The sequence below is a fragment of the Ambystoma mexicanum genome, chromosome 9, assembly GCF_040938575.1.
Source record: "Ambystoma mexicanum isolate Mex_15411 chromosome 9, UKY_AmexF1_1, whole genome shotgun sequence".
In the NCBI taxonomy this organism is placed as follows: Eukaryota; Metazoa; Chordata; class Amphibia; order Caudata; family Ambystomatidae; genus Ambystoma; species Ambystoma mexicanum.
This window is the reverse complement of record NC_090931.1, coordinates 1,530,399,552-1,530,411,927: the sequence shown is the minus strand read 5'-3', so window position 1 is coordinate 1,530,411,927 and position 12,376 is coordinate 1,530,399,552. Positions and strand designations below refer to the sequence as shown.

At 61.6% G+C, this 12,376-nt stretch overlaps 1 protein-coding gene across 1 annotated transcript in view; it reads left to right on the top strand.

The window, feature by feature from the left end:
• The window catches only part of LOC138489439 (zinc finger protein ZFP2-like), a 147,847-nt gene that overhangs the window by 37,282 nt on the left and 98,189 nt on the right, over positions 1-12,376 (top strand). The window lies entirely within an intron of this gene.

Genomic DNA, 12,376 nt, shown 5'->3' with positions numbered 1-12,376 from the left:
GGGAGACACGGGGCATGAGCGGGGGTGGGGGATAAAGAAGGGAGACACGGGGCATGCGCGGGGGGTGGGGGGGAAGAAGGGAGTCACGGGGCATGAGTGGGGGGTAAGAAGGGAGACACAGGACATGAGCGGGGGGTGGGGGATAAAGAAAGGAGACATGGGGCATGAGCGGGGGGTGGGGGGTAAGAAGGGAGACACGGGGCATGAGCGGGGGTGGGGGGTAAGAAGGGAGACACGGGGCATGAGCGGGGGGTGGGGGGAACAGGGGAGAGACACGGGGCATGAGCGGGGGTGGGGAGAAAGAAGGGAGACACGGGGCATGAGCGGGGGTGGGAGAGAAAGAAGGGAGACACGGGGCATGAGCGGGGGTGGGGGGAACAGGGAAGAGACACGGAGCATGAGCGGGGGTGGGGGAGAAAGAAGGGAGACACGGGGCATGAGCGGGGGGTGGATGGGAAGAAGGGAGACACGGTGCATGAGCGGGGGGTGGATGGGAAAGAAGGGAGCATGAGCGGGGGGTGGGGGATAAAGAAGGGCGACACAGGGCATGAGCGGGGGTGGGGGGAAGAAGGGAGACACGGGGCATGAGCGGGTGGTGGGGGGGTAAGAAGGGAGACACGGGCCATGAGCAGGGGGGTGGGGGGGAAGAAGGGAGACACGGGGCATGAGCAGGGGGTAGGGGGAAGAAGGGAGACACGGGGCAGGATCCGGGGGTGGGGGGGAAGAAGGGAGACACAGGCCTTGCGGGGGGTAAGAAGGGAGACACGGGGCATGAGCGGGGGGTGGGGGGGAAAGGTGGGAGACACGGCATGAGCGGGGGTGGGGGGAAAGAAGGGAGAAACGGGGCATGAGCGGGGGGTGGTGGGGGAAAGAATGGAGACAGGGGGCATGAGCGGGTGGTGGGGGGGTAAGAAGGGAGACACGGGCCATGAGCGGGGGCGTGGGGGGGGAGAAGGGAGACACGGGGCATGAGCGGGGGGTGGATGGGAAAGAAGGGAGACACGGGGCATGAACGGGGGTGGGGGGGAAAGAATGGAGACAGGGGGCATGAGCGGGTGGTGGGGGGGAAAGAATGGAGACAGGGGGCATGAGCGGGTGGTGGGGGGGTAAGAAGGGAGACACGGGCCATGAGCGGGGGCGTGGGGGGGAGAAGGGAGACACGGGGCATGAGCGGGGGGTGGATGGGAAAGAAGGGAGACATGGGGCATGTACGGGGGTGGGGGGGAAAGAATGGAGACACGGGGCATGAGCGGGTGGTGGGGGGGTAAGAAGGGAGACACGGGCCATGAGCGGTGGGGGGGGAGAAGGGAGACACGAGGCATGAGCGGGGGTGGGGGGAAGAAGGGAGACACGGGGCATGAGCTGGGGGAGGATGGGAAAGAATGGAGACACGGGGCATGAGCGGGTGGTGGGGGGGTAAGAAGGGAGACACAGGCCATGAGCGGGGGGGTGGGGGGGAGAAGGGAGACACGGGGCATGAGCGGGGGATGGGGGAAGAAGGGAGACATGGGGCATGAAGGGTAAGAAGGGAGACGTGGGGCAGGAGCCGGGGGTGGGGGGAAGAAGGGAGACACGGGCCTTGAGCGGGGGGTGGGGGCTAAGAAGGGAGACATGGGGCATGAAGGGTAAGAAGGGAGACATGGGGCAGGAGCCGGGGGTGGGGGGGAAGAAGGGAGACACAGGCCTTGCGGGGGGTAAGAAGGGAGACACGGGGCATGAGCGGGGGGTGGGGGGGAAAAGGTGGGAGACACGGCATGAGCGGGGGTGGGGGGAAAGAAGGGAGAAACAGGGCATGAGCGGGGGGTGGGGGGTAAGAACGGAGACACAGGGCATGAGCGGGGGGTGGTGGGGGAAAGAATGGAGACAGGGGGCATGAGCGGGTGGTGGGGGGGTAAGAAGGGAGACACGGGCCATGAGCGGGGGCGTGGGGGGGGGAGAAGGGAGACACGGGGCATGAGCGGGGGGTGGATGGGAAAGAAGGGAGACACGGGGCATGAACGGGGGTGGGGGGGAAAGAATGGAGACAGGGGGCATGAGCGGGTGGTGGGGGGTAAAGAATGGAGACAGGGGGCATGAGCGGGTGGTGGGGGGGTAAGAAGGGAGACACGGGCCATGAGCGGGGGCGTGGGGGGGGGAGAAGGGAGACACGGGGCATGAGCGGGGGGTGGATGGGAAAGAAGGGAGACACGGGGCATGAACGGGGGTGGGGGGGAAGAATGGAGACAGGGGGCATGAGCGGGTGGTGGGGGGGAAAGAATGGAGACAGGGGGCATGAGCGGGTGGTGGGGGGGTAAGAAGGGAGACACGGGCCATGAGCGGGGGCGTGGGGGGGAGAAGGGAGACACGGGGCATGAGCGGGGGGTGGATGGGAAAGAAGGGAGACATGGGGCATGTACGGGGGTGGTGGGGAAAGAATGGAGACACGGGGCATGAGCGGGTGGTGGGGGGGTAAGAAGGGAGACACGGGCCATGAGCGGTGGGGGGGGAGAAGGGAGACACAGGGCATGAGCGGGGGTGGGGGGAAGAAGGGAGACACGGGGCATGAGCGGGGGGTGGATGGGAAAGAATGGAGACACGGGGCATGAGCGGGTGGTGGGGGGGTAAGAAGGGAGACACGGGCCATGAGCGGGGGGGTGGGGGGGAGAAGGGAGACACGGGGCATGAGCGGGGGATGGGGGAAGAAGGGAGACATGGGGCATGAAGGGTAAGAAGGGAGACATGGGGCAGGAGCCGGGGGTGGGGGGAAGAAGGGAGACACGGGCCTTGAGCGGGGGGTGGGGGCTAAGCAGGGAGACACGGGTCATGAGCGGGGGGGTGGGGGGGAAAGAAGGGGGACACGGGGCATGAGCGGGGGTGGGGGGAAAAGGAGGGAGACACGGGGCATGAGCGGGGGTGGGGGGGGAAGAAAGGAGACACGGGGCATGAGCGGGGGGTGGGGGAAAAGGAGGGAGACACGGCCCATGATACGGGGGGTGGGGGGGAAGAATGGAGACACGGGGCATGAGCGGGTGGTGGGGGGGTAAGAAGGGAGACACGGGCCATGAGCGGGTGGTGGGGGGGAAGAAGGGAGACACGGGGCATGAGCGGGGTGGATGGGAAAGAAGGGAGACACGGGGCATGAGCGGGTGTGGGGGATAAAGAAGGGAGACACGGGGCATGCGCGGTGGGGGGGAAGAAGGGAGTCACGGGGCATGAGTGGGGGGGTAAGAAGGGAGACAGGACATGAGCAGGGGGTGGGGGATAAAGAAAGGAGACACGGGGCATGAGCGGGGGGTGGGGGGTAAGAAGGGAGACACGGGGCATGAGCGGGGGTGGGGGGGGTAAGAAGGGAGACACGGGGCATGAGCGGGGGGTGGGGGGAAAAGGGGAGAGACACGGGGCATGAGCAGGGGTGGGGAGAAAGAAGGGAGACACAAGCATGAGCGGGGGTGGGAGAGAAAGAAGGGAGACACGGGGCATGAGCGGGGGGTGGGGGGGTAAGAAGGGAGACACGGGGCATGAGCGGGGGGTGGATGGGAAAGGAGGGAGACACGGGGCATGAGCGGGGGGTGGGAGAGAAAGAAGGGAGACACAGGGCATGAGCGGGGGGTGGGGGGAACAGGGGAGAGACACGGGGCATGAGCGGGGGTGGGGGGTAAGAAGGGAGACACGGGGCATGAGCGGGGGTGGGGGGAACAGGGGAGAGACACGGGGCATGAGCGGGGTGGGGGAGAAAGAAGGGAGACACGGGGCATGAGCGGGGGGAGGGAGAGAAAGAAGGGAGACACGGGGCATGAGCGGGGGGTGGGGAGAACAGGGGAGAGACACGGGGCATGAGCGGGTGGTGGGGGGGTAAGAAGGGAGACACGGGCCATGAGCGGGGGGTGGGGAGGAAGAAGGGAGACACGGGGCATGGGCAGGGGGTAGGGGGAAGAAGGGAGACACGGGGCATGAAGGGTAAGAAGGGAGACACGGGGCATGAGCGGGGGGTGGGGGGAACAGGGGAGAGACACGGAGCATGAGCGGGGGTGGGGGAGAAAGAAGGGAGACACGGGGCATGAGCGGGGGTGGGGGGGTAAGAAGGGAGACACGGGGCATGAGCGGGGGGTGGATGGGAAAGGAGGGAGACACGGGGCATGAGCGGGGGGTGGGAGAGAAAGAAGGGAGACACAGGGCATGAGCGGGGGGTGGGGGGAACAGGGGAGAGACACGGGGCATGAGCGGGGGTGGGGGGTAAGAAGGGAGACACGGGGCATGAGCGGGGGTAGGGGGAACAGGGGAGAGACACGGGGCATGAGCGGGGGTGGGGGAGAAAGAAGGGAGACACGGGGCATGAGCGGGGGGTGGGAGAGAAAGAAGGGAGACACGGGGCATGAGCGGGGGGTGGGGAGAACAGGGGAGAGACACGGGGCATGAGCGGGTGGTGGGGGGGTAAGAAGGGAGACACGGGCCATGAGCGGGGGTGGGGGGGAAGAAGGGAGACACGGGGCATGAGCAGGGGGTAGGGGGAAGAAGGGAGACACGGGGCATGAAGGGTAAGAAGGGAGACACGGGGCAGGATCCGGGGGTGGGGGGAAGAAGGGAGACACGGGCCTTGCAGGGGGTAAGAAGGGAGACTCGGGGCATGAGCGGGGGGTGGGGGGAAAAGGTGGGAGACACAGGGCATGAGCGGGGGGTGGGGGGGTAAGAACGGAGACACGGGGCATGAGCGGGGGGTGGGGGGAAAAGGAGGGAGACACGGGCATGAACGGGGGTGGGGGGGAAAGAATGGAGACAGGGGGCATGAGCGGGTGGTGGGGGGGTAAGAAGGGAGACACGGGCCATGAGCGGGGGCGTGGGGGGGGAGAAGGGAGACACGGGGCATGAGCGGGGGGTGGATGGGAAAGAAGGGAGACACGGGGCATGAGCGGGTGGTGGGGGGGAAAGAATGGAGACACGGGGCATGAGCGGGTGGTGGGGGGTAAGAAGGGAGACACGGGCCATGAGCGGTGGGGGGGGGAGAAGGGAGACACGGGGCATGAGCGGGGGTGGAGGGAAGAAGGGAGACACGGGGCATGAGCGGGGGGTGGATGGGAAAGAATGGAGACACGGGGCATGAGCGGGGGGGGTGGGGGGGAAGAAGGGAGACACGGGCCATGAGCGGGGGGTGGGGGGGAAGAAGGGAGACACGGGGCATGAGCGGGGGATGGGGGAAGAAGGGAGACACGGGGCATGAAGGGTAAGAAGGGAGACACGGGGCAGGAGCCGGGGGTGGGGGGAAGAAGGGAGACACGGGCCTTGAGCGGGGGGTGGGGGCTAAGAAGGGAGACACGGGCCATGAGCGGGGGGTGGGGGAAAGAAGGGGGACACGGGACATGAGCGGGGGTGGGGGGAAAAGGAGGGAGACACGGGGCATGAGCGGGGGTGGGGGGGGAGAAAGGAGACACGGGGCATGAGCTGGGGGTGGGGGATAAAGAAGGGAGACACGGGGCATGAGCGGGGGTGGGGGGGAAGAAGGGAGTCACGGGGCATGAGTGGGGGTAAGAAGGGAGACACAGGACATGAGCGGGGGTGGGGATAAAGAAGGGAGACACGGGGCATGAGCGGGGGGTGGGGGGAAAAGGAGGGGGACACGGGGCATGAGCGGGGGTGGGGGGGAAGAAGGGAGACACGGGGCATGAGCGGGGGGTAGGGGGAAAAGGAGGGAGACACGGGGCATGAAAGGTAAGAAGGGAGACACGGGGCAGGAGCCGGGGGTGGGGGGAAGAAGGGAGACACAGGACATGAGCGGGGGGTGGGGGATAAAGAAGGGAGACACGGGGCATGAGCGGGGGGTGGGGGGAAAAGGAGGGAGACACAGGGCATGAGCAGGGGGTGGGGGGAAGAAGGGAGACATGGGGCATGAGCGGGGGGTGGGGGGAAAAGGAGGGAGACACGGGGCATGAGCTGGGGGTGGATGGAAAAGAAGGGAGACACGGGGCATGAACGGGGGGTGGGGGGGAAGAATGGAGACACGGGGCATGAGCGGGTGGTGGGGGGGTAAGAAGGGAGACACGGGCCATGAGCGGGGGGGAGAAGGGAGACACGGGGCATGAGCAGGGGTGGGGGGAAGAAGGGAGACACGGGGCATGAGCGGGGGTGGGGGGTAAGAAGGGAGACACGGGGCATGAGCGGGGGGTGGGGGGAACAGGGGAGACACACGGGGCATGAGCGGGGGTGGGGGAGAAAGAAGGGAGACACGGGGCATGAGCGGGGGGTGGGGGAGAAAGAAGGGCGACACGGGGCATGAGCAGGGGGGTGGGGGGGAACAGGGGAGAGACACAGAGCATGAGCGGGGGTGGGGGAGAAAGAAGGGAGACACGGGGCATGAGCGGGGGTGGGGGGGGTAAGAAGGGAGACACGGGGCATGAGCGGGGGTGGGGGGAACAGGTGAGAGACACGGAGCATGAGCGGGGGTGGGGGAGAAAGAAGGGAGACAAGGGGCATGAGCGGGGGATGGGGGGAACAGGGGAGAGACATGGAGCATGAGCGGGGGGTGGGAGAGAAAGAAGGGAGACACGGGGCATGAGCGGGGGGTGGGGAGGAAAAAGGGAGACACGGGGCATGAGCGGGGGTAGGGAGGAAGAAGGGAGACACGGGGCATGAGCGGGGGGTGGGGAGGAAGAAGGGAGACACGGGGCATGAGCGGGGGGTGGGGGGAAGAAGGGAGACACGGGGCATGAGCGGGGGTGGGGGAGAAAGAAGGGAGACACGGGGCATGAGCGGGGGGTGGGGAGGAAGAAGGGAGACACGGGGCATGAGCGGGGGGTGGGGGGGAAGAAGGGAGTCACGGGGCATGAGTGGGGGTAAGAAGGGAGACACAGGACATGAGCGGGGGGTGGGGGATAAAGAAGGGAGACACGGGGCATGAGCGGGGGTGGGGGGGTAAGAAGGGAGACACGGGGCATGAGCGGGGGGTGGGGGGAACAGGGGAGAGAACACGGGGCATGAGCGGGGTTGGGGGAGAAAGAAGGGAGACACGGGGCATGAGCGGCGGGTGGGAGAGAAAGAAGGGAGACACGGGGCATGAGCGGAGGGTGGGGGAAACAGGGGAGAGACACGGAGCATGAGCGGGGGTGGGGGAGAAAGAAGGGAGACACGGGGCATGAGCGGGGGCGGGGGGGTAAGAAGGGAGACACGGGGCATGAGCGGGGGGTGGATGGGAAAGAAGGGAGACACGGGGAATGCACAGGGGGTGGGGGGAAAGAATGGAGACACGGGGCATGAGCGGGTGGGGGGAAGAAGGGAGACACGGGGCATGAGCGGGGGATGGGGGAAGAAGGGAGACACGGGGCATGAAGGGTAAGAAGGGAGACATGGGGCAGGAGCCGGGGGTGGGGGGAAGAAGGGAGACACGGGCCTTGAATGGGGGATGGGGGCTAAGAAGGGAGACACGGGCCATGAGCGGGGGGTGGGGGGAAAGAAGGGGGACACGGGCATGAGCGGGGGGTGGGGGGAAAAGGAGGGAGACACGGGGCATGAGCAGGGGTGGGGGGGAAGAAGGGAGACACGGGGCATGAGCGGGGGGTAGGGGGAAAAGGAGGGAGACACGTGCCATGATACGGGGGGCGAGGGGGAGAGAATGGAGACACGGGGCATGAGCGGGTGGTGGGGGGGTAAGAAGGGAGACACGGGCCATGAGCGGGGGTGGAGGGGGGGGAGAAGGGAGACACGGGGCATGTGCGGGGGTGGATGGGAAAGAAGGGAGACACGGGGCATGAAGGGTAAGAAGGGAGACACGGGGCATGAGCGGGGGGTGGATGGGAAAGAAGGGAGTCACGGGGCATGAACGGGGGGTGGGGGGGAAAGAATGGAGACACGGGGCATGAGCGGGTGGGGGGGAGAAGGGAGACACGGGGCATGAGCGGGGGATGGGGGAAGAAGGGAGACACGGGGCATGAAGGGTAAGAAGGGAGACACGGGGCAGGAGCCGGGCGTGGGGGGAAGAAGGGAGACACGGGCCTTGAACGGGGGGTGGGGGCAAAGAAGGGAGACACGGGCCATGAGCGGGGGGTGGGCGGGAAAGAAGGGGGACGCGTGGCATGAGCGGGGGGTGGGGGGAAAAGGAGGGGGACACGGGGCATGAGCGGGGGTGGGGGGGAAGAAAGGAAACACGGGGCATGAGCGGGGGTTAGGGGGAAAAGGAGGGAGACATGGGCCATGAGCGGGGGTGGGGGGGAAGAAGGGAGACACGGGGCATGAGCGAAGGTGGATGGGAAAGAAGGGAGACACGGGGCATGAAGGGTAAGAAGGGAGACACGGGGCATGAGCGGGGGTGGGGGATAAAGAAGGGAGACACGGGGCATGAGTGGGGGGTGGGGTGGGGGGGAAGAAGGGAGACACGGGGCATGAGCGGGGGGTGGGGGGTAAGAAGGGAGACACGGACCATGAGCGGGGGGTGGGAGGGAAAGAAGGGAGACACGGGGCATGAGCGGGGGGCGGGGGGTAAAGAAGGGAGACACAGGGCATGAGCGGGGGGTGGGGGATAAAGAAGGGAGACACGGGTCATGTGCGGGGGGTGGGGGGGCAAGAAGGGAGACACGGGGCATGAGCGGGGGGTGGGGGGAAGAAGGGAGACACGGGGCATGAAAGGTAAGAAGGGAGACACGGGGCAGGAGCCGGGGGTGGGGGGAAGAAGGGAGACAAGGGCCTTGCGGGGGGTAAGAAGGGAGACACGGGGCATGAGCGGGGGGTGGGGGGAAAAGGAGGGAGACACAGGGCATGAGCAGGGGGTGGGGGGAAGAAGGGAGACACGGGGCATGAGCGGCGGGTGGGGGGAAAAGGAGGGAGACACGGGCCATGAGCGGGGGCGTGGGGGGGAGAAGGGAGACACGGGGCATGAGCAGGGGGTGGGGGGAAGAAGGGAGACACGGGGCATGAGCTGGGGGTGGATGGGAAAGAAGGGAGACACGGGGCATGAACGGGGGTGGGGGGGAAAGAATGGAGACACGGGGCATGAGCGGTTGGTGGGGGGGTAAGAAGAGAGACACGGGCCATGAGCGGGGGGGAGAAGGGAGACACGGGGCATGAGCGGGGGTGGGGGGAAGGGAGACACGGGGCATTAGCGGGGGTGGGGTGGTAAGAAGGGAGACACGGGGCATGAGCGGGGGGGAGAAGGGAGACACGGGGCATGAGCGGGGGTGGGGGGAAGGGAGACACGGGGCATTAGCGGGGGGTGGGGGAGAAAGAAGGGCGACACGGGGCATGAGCGGGGGTGGGGGTAAGAAGGTGGGCCTTTTAGAGACAGTTTAACTTCCTTTAACATTCGGGATGCTTACCTTGCTGATGTCACCGCGTTTGCAGCCTCCACTCTCAGCTCACTCTGCATATAAAAAAATGGTCTTCCAGGAGGTGGTTTGAGTCCTGGATTAGGATACATTCTTCTGAGAGAGACTGTCAAGAGAAGTGTCTGCCTGCCTCAAGGCAGGAGCTTGCACTACAGTGCCATCTAGTGGCAGAAAGTATTTTTTTTCATTAATAAATACAGCGTACATGGTACGCAGTAGAAAAATAAAGAATCCGTATTTCCTTTCATTATGTGCGTAAAATGGGACGTTACGCACCTTAACTGTAGGGCTGCTTGTAAGGAATCAACAACATTCATGAGCAGAACAGCCAACCCACGTTTTCACCAAAGGAAGGGTCTTTCTTAAGGCTGCGATCAGAAACGCGTGCCAAGGTAAACCATTTGTTTTAAGGGTGAGTCCCGGTGGTTAGTTTAAGAGTACACAAATATTGCAAAGTGTTCATATGTACATTGGGAGCGATGGACCACAATACAGATTGGTAAGAGCGAATGCCATTATGTCACGTTAAACAAAACGACAAATTATATGCATTGTGATACATCGTTAGTATGATAGATGGGGAAGAAAGAGAGAAGAGCGAAAGAAAAAAAGGGGGACAGTTTAGATTCAAATAAGGCCACTTGGTTATCCACACAGGCTAATCCTGTTCTGAGTTTAGACCAATGTGCACAGCGTGTGGTCCCGTCATCGGGTTTGGCACCCGCATTTGTATCAGTGTTTTATCATAGCGTGGGTGCTTGACATATGCAGGTGTCTTGTGTCTAGAGAGGGATATTTATTGTGTTATCGGGTGGTGGCTTTCTGAGTATAAGACGCACGATTCGTGGTGCACTGAATGTGGATTTGAGGTGCCAATAGATGGTGGAGCGAATGCTAGAGACTTGAATGAAACTTGCACCTGTGATGGTGGCTGAAGCTTGAAATGAGGCTTGGCATCTGTTCCATAAATTGGCTTCAGCCAGTGAAATGGTCCTTGATAATTTAGCTAAATGCCTGTCCTGAGTGTGGCATGTGGCGTGCATGATCTGCATAGGGCCTTTACTTCGGTAGTTGTGGTGGTGGCGCATTGTGAGACGTAGTTGTGGTGAAGTATACATAGGCAGGATCATGTCCCATCTTACCAATAGTGGTGGCCTGTGGGGTCCACCGATGAGATGGTCCTATGGTTGAGGGACAATTTTTGGAGAAGATACCAAATATTTAACTGAGGATCACAATGAGATTGTAGATATTGATATTTGAGGTTGTATGCCGTGGGATCTGAAAAGCACTACCAGATAGTACAAAGCTTGAAAGCAAAGAAGAAGGAAGGGGGGGGGGCCTTCCTGAATTAAGTAGCAAGTTCAGGGTTATAAATTGAGATTCAATGAGCAGGAGATAAAACCAGCTCCTGGGTGTTGGTCATCACCCTGTAGGCAGGAGCTACCGCAGCAGAGCCAGTAGCTACCATTTTGTATGAATCAGTGGGCCTCATCACAAGTTCGGCGGTAACCCTCCCGGTGCTACCGGCGGGTTGCCGCCAGACTTGCTGGTAACACCGTGGGATTACAACCGTGGCGTTGGTAGATTGTAAATCTCCATTCCATTTTGAGTCCCATAGGACTCGATGGGAATGGGGACCACAGAAGCACCGGCACCGTTAATAATGGTGCTGGTGCTTCCGTGAAAACTCTGTGGGCGGGTACTGTTCCACCTGCCAGGTGGGACCCTGACGGGAGGGACGGTACCCGCCTGCAGAGTTGTACTGTGCCGTCCAGTAACAACGGTGCCAGTAGGGTTACCGGCACTGTTACGGACCGGCACAGTCATAATGAGGCCCATTGTGTCTCAAATACTCAAAGTTAATGTCACATTTACATGTTTGGAAGGCACCTGTTGGCACTAGGAGCCAAAAGTAACTCCTGGTTGCTGTTGGTTTCAAGCTAACCAGGCTCTACTCTGCTAGAAGCAGAGCTTAATAGCTCCCAGCTCCCCTCAATTGTGAACCCTGCAAGTTTTAAATGATACGATTTTTGAGTAATTGCAGAGATGGTTACATAGGGCTGCCAGTGCAGAAGTTCATAAATGTGCAACAGTCAATTGCAGTTTCAGGGCCATGCATGCATTTGGCAGCAGCGTATTCTGCAGATAGAAGGCAGGGTGATGCAAATTATAGATTTAAGAAGTACTGGCCGCTGAGTAGGCAGTATTGATATATCTTGGGTAATATCAGTGGTGGGCTCAAAGCGGCAAAATAGGGATTAGCCACTCACAGAATGAGCGGGGTTAATATGTCTGAAGCACTAACATTGCTGAGCTCGATAATTTTGTGCTAATAAAAAGGCAGTTGCTTTTGCAGACATGCATTTTGGCGGCAGCATGTTCTCTCATATCAAAACTATACAAGTTAAAGACTAGAAGAAAAGCGGGCTGCTGGGTAAGCAGAGTAAACTGGCAGCAGTGGGCTGAAAAATGAGATTAGGGATGCACTACTTTCTCAGCGCGAGGTGCTAGCATTTCTTATACACCGTCCACAGTGAACTCAAAATAGGGGCCCAAGTCAAAATGGAAGATCTTCCTGGAATCATTCTTGAATCATCCGGTGACTCCATCCTAGAGTCATCCATGGCTAGGTTCAGGGAGATCATCCGAAACCATCCTTAAGTATGTGTATAGGATGAAATATTCAAATGAGATGACTCTAGAGTTATCACAGAAACTGCTCCAAGAGGAGTTAGGATTACTTCCAGTGATCTTGTATTACTCCAGGATGACCCTCCATGACAACTTCAGGATGGTGCGGATTACTCCAGGATGACTTCAGGGATGGGTGGGGATTACTCCAGGATGACCCCGTGACAACTTCAGGGATGGGTGGGGATTACTCCAGGATGACCCTCTGACAACTTTAGGGTGGGTTTGAAATTGTGAACGATTATTGCAGACAACTTCAGGAGGATGTTGCTTTCAAACGATTTAAGAAAAGGGTTTTGATTCCTTGTTTGCAAGATGGGTGGCATTACTATAGGGTTAGACTTATGGATAGTGTACTGGAAAACATGGAATTTGCAGCCGTTACTTGCCATCTTTGC